Source organism: Kogia breviceps, chromosome 2 (assembly GCF_026419965.1).
Source record: "Kogia breviceps isolate mKogBre1 chromosome 2, mKogBre1 haplotype 1, whole genome shotgun sequence".
NCBI classification, from domain to species: domain Eukaryota; kingdom Metazoa; phylum Chordata; class Mammalia; order Artiodactyla; family Physeteridae; genus Kogia; species Kogia breviceps.
The window spans coordinates 164,289,744-164,309,555 of NC_081311.1; the positions used below are offsets into that span (position 1 = coordinate 164,289,744).

Here is a 19,812-nt window from a genome sequence, read left to right on the forward strand (position 1 = left end):
AGAATCTTTAGTTGCAGCATGCGGGCTTATAGTTGTGGCATGGGAACTCTTCGTTGCAGCTTGCGAACTCTTAGTTGCAGCATGCATGCAGGATCTCGTTCCCCGACGGGAGATCGAACCTGGGCCCCCGGCATTGGGAGCATAGAGTCCTACCCACTAGACCACCAGTGGTGAATATTAAACAAATACTAAAATAGAATAGCAATATGAACTCTCATTTACTCATCACCTGGGTTCAAGAATTATTAAATTCATGGATAACGTTATTTCTTCCATACCCCCATCTGCTACATCATCCCTTATTATTCTGAAGCAACCTCAGAAATCCCTTCATTTCATCCACAGACATTTCCGTATAGCTCCCTAAAAGGTAATGACTCTTTTCTAAACATAACCACAATGTCATTATCATAAATCAACAGTAATTCTTTAATAGCATCAAAAATTTAGTAGTTCATAAGGGTCATAAATTTATTATACAGTTTGATTAAGATCTTAACACGTTGCTACTGGGTAATAACATCTTTCAAAACTGCACCTACCCATCATCTCTTTTTTTCTTGCAATTTTTAACTGCAATTTAAAAGTCCAATAGAAATCGATCAGGACAATAAAGAGGTCACCCAAGAATTCCCTGGATATCCATTTTGGTGGAAGACGCTTGGGTGGGATGGCCAAGCTCATTTTTTTTAACTGAAATTGGAACTTGAGTTTGTTCAAACTGTGGTTGCACAGAGCACCATCTTGCATTAAGTCAAAAGCTTTAATTTTGTTGGACTATCATGAAAAATCCAGAAGTTCTGTGAGATAACTTCCACCACTACAGTTATTTCTTCAGAAAATTAAGGACCAATCATCAAGCACGTCTTTAAGGAACAGAAGAGATTGATTTTGGAGGTGTCCCTTTTATACTGACAAATTTCCTGAGGATTTATGTTCCCTAAATGAAGCAGCCACAAGTCAATTTGACTTTAGATGGTCGTCCTCAGTAAAAACCATTACCTAGGTCTTCCCTGGTGGCGCAGTGGTTGAGAGTCCGCCTGCCGATGCAAAGGACGCGGGTTCGTGCCCCGGTCCAGGAAGATCCCACATGCCGCGGAGCGGCTGGGCCCGTGAGCCATGGTCGCTGAGCTTGCGCGACCGGAGCCTGTGCTCCGCAACGGGAGAAGCCACAACAGTGAGAGGCCCACGTAGCGCAAAAAAAGAAAAAAAACAAAAAAACCATTACCTAACAATAAACTCAAAGTCATTTCGAATTACCTCCTAAACTGTGGACAGAAACCCAGACCCACAAAGTAGTCCTTAACACACACTTGATATTCTTGGGTTTTAAGACAATAGTGAAAATTTACTTTGAGCATTTTTTAGTTTTGTTTCTTTAAAGATGCTTAAACCTATGTTTATTTTAGCAAGTTTCCATGAGTCCTTAGAAGTGTTTTACTATACAACTACCATGGATTCCCTCACTGATTCTGAATTCTGGTTTATCATACATAGAGTTAGTATCTTTAAAATTGTTATTGTTCAAAATTGAATTTCTATGTAATGCACTTTTTTGGTAATAACTTATGAAATTTTCCTTCTTGTGGTTCTGAGGGATTTCAGTGTTGCTGCACACTGAACCTGTTCCCAATGAGTTTGAGGTTCTTGATGTCTCATCGCAAAAAGAATTCAGTGAGAGACAAAGTTATAGATAAGAAGTGGATTTATTGGGTTGGCCAAAAATTTGTTCGGGTTTTACGGGAAAACCCAAATGAACTTTTTGGCCAACCCAATATTTACAGAGAAACAGACTCCACAGGCAGAGTGTGGGCCATCTCAGAAGGCCAGAGAGCCCTGAAATATGGCGTGGTTAGTTTTTATGGGCTGGGTAATTTCATAGGCTAATGAGTGGGAGGATTATTCCAATTATTTTGAAGAAAGGGTGGAGACTTCCGGGAATTGGACCCACTTTTTGGCCTTTTATGGTTAGCCTCAGAACTGTCATGGCTCTGGTGGGTGTGTCATTTAGCATATGCTAGTGTATTACAATGAGCATATAATGAGGCTCAGGTCTACTGGAAGTTGAATATTCTGCCATCTTGGACCTAGCTGGTTCTAACCAATTTTTGTCATGTCCTATGACTATGTCATTCTTTTAAAGGTTGTGCCCTGCCCGCTTCCCTCCTGTTTCAAACCCATTTTACCTTCTCATCAATGGCAGCTGTTTTGTGTTTCTAATGGAATCTAAACTCAGATTATATAATAGGGTGGTCAGTCCTCATGGAGGGCCCTGGCAGCTTGGACCACGGTGAAGCACTCCCTCAGGTGACTTATGGACAGGAGACCATACCTAGACGTTGGGGTGGAAGGATGTGAGAGGCCTTGTCAGGAGCATGTATATGTGAGACACCTGGAGAAGCAGCTGAGGAAAACTGGGATGAGGAAGGGATGGTGGCAAGGTCCCAGGGTTATGAGATGGGGGTAATAGGTTATTAATACCCAGAGGTCATTGAGGCCTGCACAGTTGATTATAGGAGGTCTAGTAATCGGGGCTTCCTTGGTGGCAAGTCCAACTGACAAGAATTAAACTCAAAGTGGCCTAGGCAAAAAAGGGAAAACATTGGGTCACTTGATAGAAAAGTCTAGGGGCTCAAACAATGCCACCAAGCCATTTTTTCTCTCTCTCCACTTGCTGATTGGTATTTTTCTGTTTTGACTTCTTCTTAGTCCAACATTTTACAGGCCTCAGAAGCCCTAGCCTTGCATCAGCCTGTCTCTGGCAATCTCAGCAGAAAGAATAAATTTCTTTCCATTTAGTTAAAATAAAGGTCGCAGGGTTGGAGCTCATTGGCTCAAATTGTGTCACTGCTCATTCATGAACCAATGATGGTTAGGGGATGGAAAAGCAGCCAGGCCTAGAACACAAAGGATGGGATCTATTCTATTCACACACGTGAACTGAGAGTAAAGGAGAGCAATTCTTCATAGGCATTCAAGACATCGCTAGCAGAAGCAAGGAATAAATGATGAGCAGACCAAAAACAGCATATGTGTCCAACAGACGTGATGTGTAAAATTTGTGTTGTTTTTAAGCCCCTGACAAATGATCAGTAGGGTATAGAGCAAGGGTAGAAGACAGGTTCTCCCCAGGAGCAATCAGGCTGGTTCCTAGTGCAATAGGGAGGGTTTAAATGTAGGAGGGAAAATGTATGGGAGAGCAGACAGCTAGAAATGGTGAGATCTGGAGGTATTAACTAGGCCACTCATTCTAAGTGGAAGAACTATGAACTAGAAATGGGTTGTATGACAAAGAGCTGAAAGAGGCAAAGGCAGATTCAGAAAGTGTATTAGTTAATACGGTTTGGGCTGCATGTGACAGGACACAGGACACATTCCAGATCACGTGGTAACATTCTATTATTCTATTAGGCAACTCCAGAGTTGGCAGATGCAATGATTTGATGACGTCAGGTCACTGGGACAGCTTTTGTGAGCTTCTCTCGGCTTATCCCTCATGGTTGCAAGATGACAGCCACAGCTCCAACCATCATATTCTCACACATCAATGTTCAAAGATAGGAAGAAAGTGAGGGGGTGGGCTCTATCCCTGCTTGTCTCTCTTTTACCAGAGGGGGAAAAAAAATCTTTCCTAGATACTCAACAGGTTTCCTTTTATATCTCATATGTCCAGGTTCTCATTCAAGGGAAGCTGAAAGTAAAATCCAGCATTTAGCCCCTTTGGTGGCAAAAAGGCTCTGCCAACAATGAGAAGACCAGCTGAACAAAAATGGGGATCAGGTGGGAGGAAGCTGCCCAGGGCAGGTGGCAGGACTCCATCTGACTGGATGTGCTGCTACAAATGCTCTTTACCTCCCTGAGTCTTCTGTGGTCCTCACACCCTGGATTGTTAGGACAACACAGCAACAAGCTGTGTTGTCCTAAATTATCATGTATTTGCTTTGAAATGATATTTACATTCTCACAAACTCTAAAATACCTAGAAGTAGGACTATTTTTATGAGAGATTTGCATGGTATAATTTTTTTAAATGTAAATCCAAGTTGAAGAGATACAGAGATTTGCATACATGCAGAAACATATTATGTTTTTTAGATTTAAAAATGAATATCATACAGACATCAATTTATCATAATTCAAATCTCAGAGCATTTTTTGAGGAATGATGACAGGATTAAAAAATTCATAGAGAAAAATGTTTGAAAATATCAAATAAAATTTATTAAGTAATTTTTTAAAAACTTTTAAATCTTAGAGTGATCCTAGTAGAAACCATTACTTTTTGTGATGATGAATCTTTTCTGCAGTTCAGAAATTCCTTACGTTTTACTAAAGTTTTTCCTTCTCGTAAATTCAAGTAAAATTAAGCTCAATATTATTGTTGTTTAATGGAAAAAAATATAGTACCATCCAATTTTTAGAAAACTATTTGATCTCTCCATTCATTGAACAAGTATGTCGGTACCCACCACATGCCAGACACTGTTCTAGATGTGAGCATAAGTAGTGAACAGAGCACACATAAATCCCTGCTCCATCTCTCCATCCAGCCAGCTGCCCAACTAGTCTACATCTAATTACAGCACTAATGGATGTGTTGCAACAGTAGGACTTAGTTTGATTTGTTCTTTTCTCTGTTGTATTTCTCTGAACCACTTCATTGTTTAATAATAACTGTCATTTATGTCCTCCAGGAAGCAGATGTCAAAACAAAGTTAAAGGTGCCAGAGATTTGTTGCAGGTAATGCCTGTGAAAAGTAGAGGGGAGAGGGAGCAGGAGTAGGCAGGGAAAACCTTCAGACTTCAAGTGTCGATCTGGTACCCATGAAAGAAGAGGGGGAAGGAAGGGAGATTGGAAGAAAGGGCTCCAGACTACAGTGCAGCTCTGAGAAGTTTCACGTAATCTGACAATGCGGTCCAGCACACGGATGGCTCATAGAACAGTCTGCCTGTGTTGGCAGAAAAGGCCAGGGCTAGTCCCTCTGCTGTGCTGAATCATTGGCTGGGAGCTGCCTCAGAAGAGGGTGGTCTCAGCTCAAACACTGTGGCAGATCCTGAGGGTGTTGCAACTAGAGAGATTCAGCCACTGCATTCGTCACAGCTGAAAGGTGAGCTCCTTCTTGAAATGAGGTTTGAGCAGGGCCTCCACGGTTGCCACACTCACTATGAAACACTTCTATTTTAAAAAGTCATTTCTTAAAAACAAACTTTTTTTGTAGCCAACATATAAAGACAAAAGAGCAGAAAATAGGTCTTTATTTTCTGCTAAATCAAAACAACTGTAAAAGTAAACACAAACTTAACTACATAACATTTTATAATTTCTAGAACTCCAAAAGAACAATGAACAGAATTTGGAGCAAGGAACCAAGCTAGGAAAAACATTTGACATAAATATTACAGGCAAATTAACAGGCTTTAGCTGGAGAGAATTGATAAAAATTAATTTAAAAAAGCAAAGATATTTGAACCCCAATAAAGATAATATGTCAAAGATATAATTAGACAATTCATGAAAAAAGGTATAAAGCAAATAGAATTGGAATATTTTCAACCTCACTAGCAATTAAAAATAAGTAAAGATTTTTTTAACCTAAGAAATTAACAAAGGCTTAAAAAATTATATTACTCAGTACTTGTAAGAGTATGGTGAAATAAGTTATTCTCATTCATTTCTAGAGATGGTGTAATTTGGTGATTATTATTTCCCTTATAAGAATATATGCTGGGACTTATCTGGTGCCGCAGTGGTTAAGAATCTGCCTGCCAATGCAGGGGACATGGGTTCGAGCCCTGGTCTGGGAAGATCCCACATGCCGCGGAGCAGCCGGGCCCATGCACCACAACTACTAAGCTTGTGTTCTGGAGCCCACGAGCCACAACTGCTGAGCCTGTGTGCCACAACTACTGAAGTCTACATGCCTGGAGCCTGTGCTCCGAAACAAGAGAGGCCACCACAGTGAGAAGCCCACACACCACAACAAAGACCCAACGCAGCCAAAAAACAAATAAATAAATTTTTTAAAAAAGAATATATGCTAAGGGGGCTTCCCTGGTGGTGCAGTGATTAAGAATCTGCCTGCCAATGCAGGGGACACGGGTTCGAGCCCTGGTCTGGGAAGATCCCACATGCCACAGAGCAACTAAGCCCGTGAGCCGCAACTACTGAGCCCACGTGCCACAACTACTGAAGCCCACGTGCCTAGGGCCCATGTTCTGCAACAGGAGAAGCCACTGCAATGAGAAGCATGGCATCACAGTGAAGAGTAGCCCCCACTCGCAACTAGAGAAAGCCCGTGCGCAGCAGCGAAGACCCAATGCAGCCAAAGATTAATTAATTAATTAGTTTCTTTTAAAAAACAACAGTATATGCTGAGAGACTTCCCTGGTGGTTCAGTGGCTAAGACTCTGCACTCCCAATGCAGGGGGCCCAGGTTCGATCCCTGGTCAGGGAACTAGATACTACTAGATACTACATGCAAGCCACAACTAAGAAGTCCACATGCCACAACTAAAGATCCCATGTACCAAAACAAAGACCCAGTGCAGCCAAATAAATAAATATTAAAAATATATATATACATATGCTTAGGAAATAATTTAAAATAGAAAAAAAAAGCTTTAGGTCCAAAAATGTTATTCTAGTCAGGATTCTTGATTACAAGAAACTCAACTGAAGCAGCTTAAGCCAAAAAGGGGAAATTACATGCTCATATAAACAAACCATCAAACCATGGAAAGTAGGGTTTAGATCAGGCCTGAGGGTAGACTGGATGCAGAAACTCCACAGCAAGTCATGCATGGGCACACACTCTCTCTTTCTCTCTCTGTCTTTGTCTCTGTCTCTGTCTCTCTCTCTCTCTCTCTCTCACACACACACACACACACACACACACACACACACACACACACACACCATATCCCTCAGCATTTGATGTGTGTGGGCCTCATCCTCCCAGCTCTGGGGGAAAAACAAAACAAAAACAATGGTACATTAATTATTAGGTATTGAAAGATTGTTTTTCTCGACAATAATCAGGGACTTCCTTGGTGGCCCAGTGGATAAGATGCAGAGCTCTCAATGCAGGGGCCCCAGGTTTGATCCCTAGTCAGGGGACTAGATCCCACATGTATGCTGTAACTAAGTCCGCATGCTGCAACTAAAAATATCCCGCATGCCACCACGAAGACCCCGTGCAGCCAAAATAAATAAATAAAATATTTAAAAAATAATAAAGTGTTTAAAAGGAGCTCAGGTACAGTACATGATGGAGAACAAAACAGCCACTAGCTTTGGGGTCACATCCTTACAGCTTGTGATCTGAAGGGAGTGAGACTCTGCTCTACTCATCCCAGGTCACAAGCCCATCACTGAGCAAGTTGCTGGCCGCCTTTCCCTGTTGGATCTCTCTCGGGAACCCCTGCAGGCCAGTCTTATTCCAGTTCTTCACGGTCTTTCACCTGGACTGTGTGTTTGCTCTCACAGCTCTCAGACTTTCGATAGAAACCCCTACCAAGCCCCCACGTGCCACTTCCACCCCCATTAATCCACCCTGCTCACTGTGACCAGGGTTAGCTTTTTCTCCTAAAACATAAATCTGATCGGGTCACTCTTTTGCATCAACTTTTCACCGGCTCCTACTGTTCCTCAGGATGAAGTCTGTCTTCTTTGCTCAGCCCATAAGGCTGCACAGTCTCATCCAACAATCTCCCCTCCCACCGCTCTCCTTGACACACACCGTCCACGCCCACGCCCTGCCCTTTCCCCAGAGTCTCTGTTCTTAGCACACTCTCTGTCACACACCACTGCTGGGGCAGCCAGTTGCAGACTGTGACCAGCTCTGGGCAAGTCCAGCCAAGGCTGCCTTGTTTCTATTCCACACCAGGGACCTTTGGCTTTAGGCCTTGGGGCTTCTCTAACCTCATGAAGTAGGATGTCCATGAGAACCTAGTGTTAAACTAATTAAACAAGGAGGCCTCTAGACTTAGATGGCATTAACGCTGAGGTGGCCTACTAAGCAAACCAAAATCTAAGCCTGTAAATGCCCAAGGTCACAAAATCCAAACCTAAGGACAACCAAACACAAACAGCCAACCGTGCTTTAAGCTATAGCCGATCAAGTAATTTCCTTGCTTTGTTTCTGCATCTTCTCTATAAACATCTCTTCCAGCTCCTGTTGGCGGAGTGCTCCTAAATACTTCTGGTTTGGCGCTGTAAGATTCTTTTTTTTTTTTTTAATTTTATTTATTTTATTTTTGGCTGCGTTGGGTCTTTGTTGCTGCGCGCAAGCTTTTCTCTAGTTACAGCAAGCGGGGGATACTCCTCGTTGCTGTGCAGGCTTCTCATTGCGGTGGCTTCTCTTGTTGCAGAACATGGGTTCTAGGCGCGCAGGCTTCAGTAGTTGTGGCACACGGGCTCAGTAGTTGTGGCTCACGGGCTCTAGAGCGCAGGCTCAGTAGTTGTGGCACACAGGTTTAGTTGCTCCGCGGCATGTGGGATCTTCCCGGACCAGGGCTCGAACCCGCGTCCCCTGCACTGGCAGGCGGATTCTTAACCACTGCACCACCAGGGAAGCCCTGGCGCTGTAAGATTCAAATCAATTTTTCCTAAAATTTTTTAAATGCCTCAGTTTATCTTTTAATACTGTTCAACTCTCAGGTAGGCACCAGCCAAAGGCCCAAAACAGTTGAAGACTATGAGGCCACCCTTGACCAAGAGAAGATCAGAGCCAATGATAAATGCTTTCCCCTTTTGTTTCCCCAGAGGAAACAAAAAGCTCCTCAGACATCTCATAAAGCTCCTCAAAAGGCCCCTCAGGATGGAGCACCAGTCACCCACACCAGTGCCAGACTCAGTGGCCACATGCATGTGGTGGCTGCTTCTTCTCTGTTTCACTTCCCATGGGATCACATTCCCAAATAATCTACCTGAACTCAAACCTTTGCCTCAGGATCTGCTTTGAAAGAACTCAGGCTAGGACACTAATCTTTATCCAGGCCAACAACTTCCTAGAAGGTCATAATCTGACCAAATCTGGAGCGAAGATCCAAAGCCTGAGAAAAGAAAGACTATTCAATGAGGAATATCTAATTCCCATATCTAACTCTAATTCAGATAGAACTGAGGACACACGAAGCTCAATCTCAGAGCAGTTTGGCACTCAATGCCAACAGTCCAGCAACCAAACTAACACAAATAAAATCATTACTATCATCCCTCTCAGAAAACATCAAGGATATTTTTAATACACATATTTTTAAAAACTGCTTTCTCTCACCTGCACCATTTTCAGTGTCCTCTACATGGAAAAGAATTGCCCATCAAGTCCATATTCTCTCTTCTTGACCTTCAACCATCAATTACAAAATTCCTGAGAGAAAAAGTCCTCAAAATTCTGGTCTTTCTTCGCCTTTCTTTGCTCCCTTTTATCCTCTCTTTTTTTTTCTCTTAAGAGTAAATCTTGGCCTTTTTCTATGAAAATACTCCAGCACGTCTCTTCTGTGTTCTGTTTTCTACTATTGTCCCAATTCTGCATCACAGAGCCCAGAAACCAACCTAGCAAAGAGAGAATCCTCCTCAGCTCTCAGGAAAAAGGAGAGGTGGGAGTCACTAGACTCAGAATTCTGTTTAGTGGGTAAAAGAGGCTGTGAACACTCCACTTAAATACATTTGTTCCTAGTCACAGAATACTTAAGCTAAACACAAAGGCAAGTGCATCTTACGGTTCCTTGTTCCTCTGCAAGGAAAAGAAGATGAGTGAAGTGAATAGCCTTTAAAAATTGACATTAACCTAGGAATTCTGTCTGTATGCTATCTAACTACTTTAGAAGTATGTGTTACACAATATTTTTTATATTTGTTAAATCCCTTAACATATCCTTGTGACTGAGAAATTGTCTGGTAGTTCAGATATTCCCAGAATTGCTGGAAGTAGGGACTATCTTCTGCAGTAATATTCTAAGGACACTCAATGAGAGGCAGGGGGGATTACTAAAGGATGACCTGTCTTACAGTGCTACAAACACTGGAAATCAGATTATAATCACATGTTGTTTGGTGAGCCTGGACTCAGGGCCATGGGAGCTCATGGCATCAAGGAGCTGTGACTGCTGGACACTTTCAACTCATCTCTAGAGCTTGACCTGCCACACAGGTGAGCTGGGCGTGTTCCCAGGTTAGGGTGTAAGCTGTGCAGGAGAGAACTCACCAGGGTCTGTCTCCCTATCTCTGTCTTTCCCAAGGCTCTTTCTTTGGATAGGCTAATATCCTTGGTCAAGCCTGGTCCCACCATGGGTGGGGATGCTCAGGAGGGGATGTGGCTTGGGCATCACTTCCACAAAGGGCCTCAAAGGGAGGAGGTGACTCCTTGAACCAAGATATACAGTAGTGGGGTTGAAGAAGGATATGCATCATATGCCTTTATGCTTGAACTCCAATCCAGTCCACACTGCCTGAGCGCAATGAAAGGGTAATTTAATAAACCTTATAATTATCTTGTGACCAGCACAGTTATATTGTATTATGTGTTGTGTTAAAGTGTTAATTGCCTCAATGTAAACATTCAAAATAGCAGTTTTTCTAAGTCATTTTGCATTTCTTCATTTATTTTAATAAGTGGGAATAACTTAGGCCTCTCAAATTCTGAGCAGTCCTGGGTCAAGTAGCTCTTGTCTGGACATTATGTCTCTAGAGATGGACTTTGTAGATCCCTACACCATTAACTAGTTAACAGCTAGTTAACCACGTTAACTAGTTAACAAATGAGAGAAAATGAAACAACTGCTACCTGAGCACTTACTCTCTGTAAGGCACTGGTACAAGTGAAAAAATAGTAGATTTAGTTCTTGCCCTCAAGTTTATATACCAGAGAGGCAGATGGGCACTAGTCATGGAATCACATCATTAATCTAAAATTACACTCATGTGGGTGTTCCCTGGTGGCCTAGTGGTTAGGATTCCAGGCTTTCACTGCCATGGCCAGGGTTCAATCTGTGGTTGGGGAACTGAGATCCTGCAAGCCTTAGGTGAGGCAAAAAAACCCACAAAATTACACTCATGGTAAGCTGCAGTAGGGGAATTTGACCTTCTTTGGTGGGAATCAGAAAAGTATTCATGAGGAAAGGACAGAGGTTAAACAGATATCTGAGAAGGGGGATAGAAATAAAGTAGGAAAAAGTGGCAGGACCAGGGAAGAGAGTCCCAGGCAGGGAGAAGAGCATGTTTAAAGGCCCTTTGGTGAGGGGGAACAGCAAGATTTGAGACTTGGAATGATGGCCTGAACCTCTAAGGCACAGAGAGCCAGAGAGAACAGGGTTCAAATGAGGCTGGTTGAAGGAGATTACTTTGTTTTTTAAATTTATTTCTTTCATTTATTTATTTTTGGCTGCACTGGGTCTTCGTTGCTGCACTAGGGCTTCCTCTAGTTGCAGCAAGCAGGGGCTACTCTTCGTTGCAGTGCGCGGGCTTCTCATTGTGGTGGTTTCTCTTATTGCGGAGCACGGGCTCTAGGCATGTGGGCTTCAATAGTTATGGCATGTGGGCTCAGCAGTTGTGGCTCATGGGCTCTAGAGCGCAGGCTCAGTAGTTGTGGCACACGGGCTTAGCTGCTCTGCAGCATGTGGGATCTTCCCAGACCAGGGATCAAAGCCATGTCCCCTGCATTGGCAGGCGGATTCTTAACCACTATACCACCAGCAGAGTCCTAAAGGAGATAACTTTGAATCTGCAGGTTGTTGGATTTTTTACTTTTTTTTTTTTTTTTTTTTGCGGTACGCGGGCCTCTCACTGTTGTGGCCTCTCCCGTCGCGGAGCACAGGCTCCAGACGCGCAGGCCCAGCGGCCATGGCTCACGGGCCCAGCCGCTCTGCGGCACGTGGGATCTTCCCGGAGCGGGGCATGAACCCGTGTCCCCTGCATCGGCAGGCGGACTCTCAACCACTGCGCCACCAAGGAAGCCCCGACTTTTTACTTTTGAGAGCGATAGTCTCACTGCTACCCACACACACCACCTTCAAGCCCCACCCAGAATATCACTGGTCCCACTGCATATCCAAATTCAAATCATCTTTCAGAGCTCAACTTGAGCCTGAACTCTCTAGAATACACCAAGCTAATCACTTATTGCCCTTAAAGAACTTTCTTAATGTGCTTCAGATTTTGAACAGCAGTAAAACTGAGAGGGAACATACCCATAATTGGGGAAAGTGTCGTCCAAAGGAAGAGAATTTAAGCAACAATATTAAAACGAGTTAAATGACTTTACAGAAGTAGACAGAAAGAAGGAAATATGCCCACACAGGAAATTTTTGAAAGCTTTTCCAGATAAGGGGAATTTTCACTTATTCAGGGCAACAGCTTTGAGTTATTAGGGGAGTTTTCACATACAAATATTACAGTGCATGCCAAGGGTGTAAAGATGGATTACAAAGAAGCTAAAGTAGAGAGAATCCAAATTTGGCTCTTTTAAAGGACTTTTGAAAAACTAGACAAAACCCTGACAAATTGGTAAAGAAAGCAAAAGAAAAAGCATAAATAGACAATATTAGGAGTAACAAGGGAGCATTACTGTAAATACAACAAAGATTTTTTTAAAAGAGAATACTAAGAACAACTTTTTGGCAATAAAACTGAAATCAGATTAAATGAATAATTGACTAGAAAAATAGATCTCTTCAAAATTAATTCAATAAGAAAGTAAGTAAGTTAGAGAATATATAACTGGAATTAGGCAGAGAAGGTAGACTTAACCTCAAATATTGAGTTGGCCAAAAAGTTCGTTCAGGTTTTTGGTAAGACGATATTATAGTACAGAACATCCGAACGAACTTTTTGGCCAATCCAATAATTCAGTGCTAGTTGGCAGCAAATGACAGAAAAGGCATTCAGGAATTCCTATAGCAACAAAATGGGTCTTTCTCCCCATGCTTCTACCAATTGCCTTTCTGTAATGCACAAAGAGAACATTTAATGACTGAGATTGTCAATGACCAAGACAGATTTCTTCTCATACTAATCTCTTGACCTGCAAGTTTTCCTGAAATTTCCACCAGTAATATTATCCTTAAGGGCCTCTCTTTTAAGCAGGTGTGTGCATTGTAACCAGCCTAAAGCACTGTGCCGGCAGTTCTGAGCCTTTTTCGTCTGCAGGACATTTTCGAATACAAGTGGCATGCTTGAAAGGCCTTCAGACAATACTAAACTAGTTAGCAATAATTCCAATACACTCGTACTACAGTGGAACAATGTCACTGTGACTGTCAAAGCAGCAGTTATGATTGTCACCCTTCAGCACTATGTAACTATTTGCGCAGACCCTTTTACTACATGACCAGGCTCTGTTATACATTGTTAAGGCAATGACTTTACCTTTCACATCCAAGCAACAGAAGACCTTTCTCTGGCACCGGCTTGCTCCACAGAAAGTTCTATGCCATTGTACATTGTGTCACACAGCCCCTCAGCCTATTCCAGCTGACAGACCTCATATAAATACAGGTATACTGAATCCCAGGAAGAATTAACTGGTATGTGTTAGTCAAAATTTGACAACACCCATACCCTCCTGTGAAGGGTTCACCTTATACCTTGTACACCAGCTGAGAACTGCCAGGAGCTACTAGTAAGCCAACATACACAGGTGACTTATTTTCCAAAGTGCAGTGTATCTTTTATTGGGGGTTAAATTGATGGTTATAGACAGATTTTCTCCATTTTAACAGTGATACACTTATTTTTAATGTATATTAGGAAGAAATGTAACTAGCACCTCAAACCTGGGTTTTCACAGATATTATTGTTTAAAATAATTTAAATTGACTTACCTAGCAATTTATATATTTAAATAATATATTTAAATTTACCTAGTCAGTTTATTTAAATATCAATGTTAAACTGATGATAGGATGTATAATATGAGGTTACAGTAAAAATCATGAAGGTGGCATATGAGTGACTGAAGTTTAGGAAAATGGTTTATCTAATTCATTCATTAAGGCCCAATATCACCCAGCAGAAAGCAAGGACCAAAGAGAAGGTAACACATTGTAAGTGTATGCTTTCAACCTAAATGTCTATCGACAGATGAATGGATAAAGAAGATGTGGCATGTGTGTATATATATACAACAGAATACTACTAAGCCATAAAAAGAATGTTATAATGCCATTTGCAGCAACATGGATGGACCTAGAGATTTATCATACTAAGTGAATTAAGTCAGACAGAGAAAGACACATATCATATGATATCATAGGTATTAAAAAAAATGATACAAATGAACTTATTTATGAAACAGAAATAGACTTACCAACATAGAAAACAAACTTATGGCTACCAAAGGAGAATGATGAATTAGGAATTTGGGATTGAAAGATACACACTATTACATATAAAATAAATAAACAACAAGGACCTACTGTACAGCACAGGGAACTATATTAAATATCTTTCCTATAATGGAAAAGAATCTAAAAAAAAAAAAAAATATATATATATATATATATATATATATATATATATATATAAATGAATCACTTTGCTGTACACCTGAAATACTGTAAATCAACTATACTTCAACTTAAAACAAAATGCTTTCTCATAAATGATCTCAGGTGATCTCCCTTGTATGAGCTGGGAAAGAGAAGTGTTGTTATAACCATTGTATAACTAGAGTAACTGAGACTCAGGAAGGATAAATAATGTATGTGATGTCATTCAGACAGCTGCATGGATCTTGCAGTTCTCAGAAGATGTTGTTAAAGACAAAAACCAAAGGCCCAAAATGGCATTGCTTGTGCTAAAACCCATGATACCAAACCTAAATTTACTTTTTAAAAAAAAATATTTATTTTTATTTATTTATTTATTTAGGCTGCGCTGGGTCATAGCTGCGGCACGCAGGGATCTTTGTTGTGGCATGTGGGATCTTTGTTTTTTTTTTTTTTAGTTGCAGCACGTGGGATCTTTTAGTTGTGGCATGCAGACTCTTAGTTGCAGCACGCGTGAGGGATCTATTTCCCTGACCAGGAATCGAACCCAGGCCCCCTGCATTGAGAGCGTGGAGTCTTACCCCACTGGACCACCAGGGAAGTCCCCCAAACCTAGATTTAATACCTAACCTAACTGCAGTTTGACCCTCACCAGAAATGTAATCTTAATCAACCAGTCTGGAATTTTCTCTTCAGCACCATTGAGGTAATCTTTCACCCTCTGTTGCCCTTTCTACCCCCAGGAAGAATAGGCAATGATGATGCATGATAAAATCCTTATAGGTCCTTTCTACCCAAAAAAGACTGTCCTGGCCTAAAAATAATCTTTTCTTTTCTTCTGCTAATAGCTCCCTTGCCCCATCCTTCTTCCTATAAAAATCTTCCATTTTGTACAACCCCTGGAGCACCCTTCTAGTTGCTAGATGGGATGCTGTCCAATTCATGAACCACTTAATAAAGCCAATTAGATCTTCACATTTACTGGTTGAATTTTGTTTTTTAAAAACATTAATGAAAAAAAAAAACAAAAAAAAAACCATTAATGATGAGCATACCCATTAGATGGTGAGTAGACCATCTTCCACTTGGCCCAGCTCTTTCCACTGTGCCCTATTCCCCCCACCCAACCCCCCACCATGGAAGACAAAAGGGCAATAGGGGGCCCTGAGAATTAATGGGCCTATATTATCAGACTACAAATGAGGGTCTCTAAAAATAACCCTTGTCTGCCTTATAATTCTGCCTCAGGCTGTGAAGCTTAGAAAAATGTCTTTCTCTATGTAGGATTATGATGTGTAAATAACAAGTCCAAAATCAGTTCTCTCTTAAATTCCTAGCTCTAGGCAAATTAGTCTCTATTTTTCCAGAAAAGATTTCAAATGGGGCAATACCACAGTACAAACATTAATTTTCAGTTAATGTTCTTTCTGGGCTTTCCTTTTATCCCTCTAGTGGTACAAGCAAGTAGGGATCAAATTCTGAGATGAAGACAGAATTCTGAGACAGCTCTTCCACTATGCAGGCATGAATGAGTGAAACACATTGTCTGAGCCCCAAGAAGTAAATTGAAGTTTCCAGGGCATCCCAGATAAGAAGTGAACGTATTAGGTTTCTTCCTTGAAATATAAATATGGACCTGGAGTATTGTAAGGGAGAATAATTTAGGTATTCGTAAATATAAATGGGATTTTAATTTCTCACCCAAAAAGGAGGGAATAGTCCTCCTTGAAGCCAGGTTTGTTATGTGTCATACTCAGAAATACATTAACTCCAGAGCCAGGGGCATACAGTACGAGAAACAGAACTGTGGATTCTAGACATAGTTTCCCACCTCTTTTTTTAACATTTATTTATTTTAATTTATTTATTTTTGGCTGCATTGGGTCTCTGTTGCTGCTCGTGGGCTTTCTCTAGTTGCAGCAAGCGGGGGCTACTCTTTGTTGCAGTGCGCAGGCTTCTCATTGCGGTGGCTTCTATTGTTGCAGAACACAGGCTCTAGGTACATGGGTTTCAGTAGTTGTGGCGCGTGGGCTCAGTAGTTGTGGTGCATGGGCTCAGTTGCTCCGCGGCATGTGGGATCCTCCCGGACCAGGGATCGAACCCATGTCCCCTGCACTGGCAGGCAGATTCTTAACCACTGTGCAGCCACCAGCGAAGTCTCCCTAGCTCTTTTATTGATCTTGAGCCTGTCACTTCCCCTCTCTGGTTGGCCTGATGATTTTTCAGAGCTCTTGCAATTCCAGTACCGTGTGACTCCAAACATAATGTTTAGATGAAGAAAAGAGAAAGAAAATTCAGAGTTTACCAATCCTAAAAGTGGAGCGCAGGGACACAGTCTCTAGAATAATCTAGGTTTGGGCCTGAATAGTGACAAGAATGAAAACAGGATTCCCAAGGGCTGTTTCAGAGAGCCTCCACCCCAGTAGCTTATGCTGGAAGGTGGAAAGATCATCATTAGGACTAGGAGTCCAAAGGGAGCTCACCTGGGACCCAAAGTGGGCAGGTCTTAACTAGACCTAAAGCTCCTAGAACTTGAAGTTGGAAGTTGACTTACTCCATCAGAACTGTAACAGTGAGATTCAGGAAATACAGGACTTGCCCCAGGACTGGAAGGGTGATGAAGGCTGGACTCAATTAGCATATGCCATTGGCATTATGGTGCCATATATGATGCTGCCTGATTCACTTATTTCTGTGTTGTCTTGGGTCAGGTTTCCCAGAAGCTGACCCTGAGATGAGGACTCATGTGTAATTGACTTATTAAGGAAAGGCTCCCAGGAGAAAGCAGTACAAGAATGGGGAAGCAGGTTAGGGAAGGGGAAAAAGCCAGGCCAGGCTGGTGAAGTCTCAGCCTTAGCCTGATCCTGAGGGAAACTCTGGAGGGTCAATTACATCACAGAATCCGTCTAGCCTCCAGGCAAAAGAGCTGAGCTTCCTACTCCTGCATTAGTTTCTACTCCTGCATTAGTCAGTCACTGCTTTTCGGTTGCCCTGAGGGCATGAAAACTCCCATTATCTTTCAGCTCTGGGAAGGTCCAGTTCAAACTGCTTCCGTAGCCCTAGGGTAGTTCTCTAAAGAAGACTGCAGGTTCCAGCTATTAAGAACGAAGCCCCCAGAAGCTGTAGATGGGAACACAGTACTGGTAAATGTTGCTGGGGACACAAGGTAAAGAGCATCAATAATGTCCTTGATATTCATATAGGACTGACTTTTCTCCGCATTTGGATGGTCAACTTACATGGAAAGAAGCATAGGTTTTGGAGTCAGACATGGCTCAGAATTCCAGGCTCCATCAATTATGAGGTTGTGATCTTAAAGTGCTCAACTGCTCTGAATCTCACTCTTTGCATCTGCAAAGTTCAACTGATTGACCTCAAATAAACAAGGCATAGTTTCATCAGTCCTAAGATGCATATATTTTCACATTTAAAATCTTTGAAATCAGGATACATCTTATAATCACTGTTGGCCAGGCAGTAATCACGACAGAGTTGTCCCTGCCTGTGCTTGTGAGAACTTGGTCCTAGCTGCTCACATTATTGTCACCTTAATTGAGGGATATGCACTGTTGATAGTTTATATGTTTTAATCACCATTTCAAATGTATGCAGATCCCACTATTGGGCATATACCCTGAGAAAACCATAATTCAAAAAGAGTCATGTACCACAAGGTTCACTGCAGCTCTATTTACAATAGCCAGGACATGGAAGCAACCTAAGTGTCCATCGACAGATGAACGGATAAAGAAGATGTGGCACATATATACAATGGAATATTACTCAGCCGTAAAAAGAAAAGAAATTGAGTTATTTGTAGTGAGGTGGCTGGACCTAGAGACCGTCATACAGAGTGAAGTAAGTCAGAAAGAGAAAAACAAATACCATATGCTAACACATACATATGGAATCTAAAAAAGAAACAAAAAACGTTCTGAAGAACCTAGGGCCAGGACAGGAATAAAGACACAGACATAGAGAATGGATTGAGGACATGGGAAGGGGGGAGGGTAAGGTGGGACCAAGTGAGAGAGTGGCATGGACATATATACACTACCAAATGTAAAATAGATAGCTAGTGGGAAGCAGCTGCATAGCACAGGGAGATCAGCTCGGTGCTTTGTGACCACCTAGAGGGGTGGGAAAGGGAGGGTGGGAGGGAGATACAAGAGGGAGGAGATATGGGGATATATGTATATGTATAGGGGATTCACTTTGTTATAAAGCAGAAACTAACACATCATTGTAAAGCAACTATACTCCAATAAAGATGTTAAAAAAGGAAAAAGGTCTGTAGGACTCCCCTGGTGGCACAGTAGTTAAGAACCTGCCTGCCAATGCAGGGGACAGGGTTTGAGCCCTGGTTGGGGAAGATCCCACATGCTGTGGAGCAACTAAGCCCATGCACCACAACTTTAAAAAAAAAATTTTTTTTTTCTTTTTGCACCACAACTATTGAGCCTGCGCTCTAGAGCCCACGAGCCACAGCTACTGAGCCCGCATGCCACTACTACTGAAGCCTGCATGCCTAGAGCCCATGTTCCACAAGAGGAGCCACTGCAATGAGAAGCCCGTGCACTGAAACGAAGAGTAGACCCCGCTCGCCGCAACTAGAGAAAGCCCATGACAGCAACAAAGGCCCAATGCAGCCAAAAAAAGAAAAGTCTGCAGAATGATTACATTATGATTCAACACTGATATGAAAAGTTTCAGTAGAAACAACAGTAGAACGTGAATTTGGTATTAAAGATACAAATATTCCTCTTAGGAGTAACAACCACATTTACATATTTTAGCAAAGCAGTAAACCAACCACAGCCTTTATGACCTAAAAAAGGAAGACACCCACAAGTAGATGAATCTAGCTTACGTTTTGTTACAGAGAAATATACAGAAGGATTGCCTATCATGGCAGAGACATTGCCAAATCCTTCAGAATAGATGAAAGAAATTTCAAAGCAACAAGACGTTAGTGTGACTGACTCATAATGGCACAGCACTTCTTGGGTCACAGGTTAGTTGGCAGGTTTTTTCTTTCTTTCTGGTACATAAAATAATGGTGAACCTCAGCCAGTGATGCCTTGGATTTGATGAAATCCCCCCAAGTTCCACAATCACGTTTGGCTGTGCCCTGGAGCTGACAGTGCTGAGCAGAAGATGAGGAAATAATGCCACCAGGAAAGAAGAGGCTGTATGGAAAGGCCAGACCTCATGCATGGGTCCCTGGGTGGCAGCAAAGAGTGAACATGGGATCGACTTATAACTGATGGGAAGGAAACTTTTAATGTATAGAAAAGAGTAGCTAGAGATGGCACATGACAAACA

General features: G+C 42.0%; 1 non-coding gene across 1 annotated transcript; it reads left to right on the forward strand.

The window, feature by feature from the left end:
• Window positions 1-6,382: 6,382 nt before the first annotated feature.
• On the forward strand, window positions 6,383-6,455 carry TRNAG-CCC (transfer RNA glycine (anticodon CCC)). The gene has a single exon. It is a non-coding gene; the product is annotated as a tRNA-Gly (tRNA).
• Window positions 6,456-19,812: the final 13,357 nt, after the last annotated feature.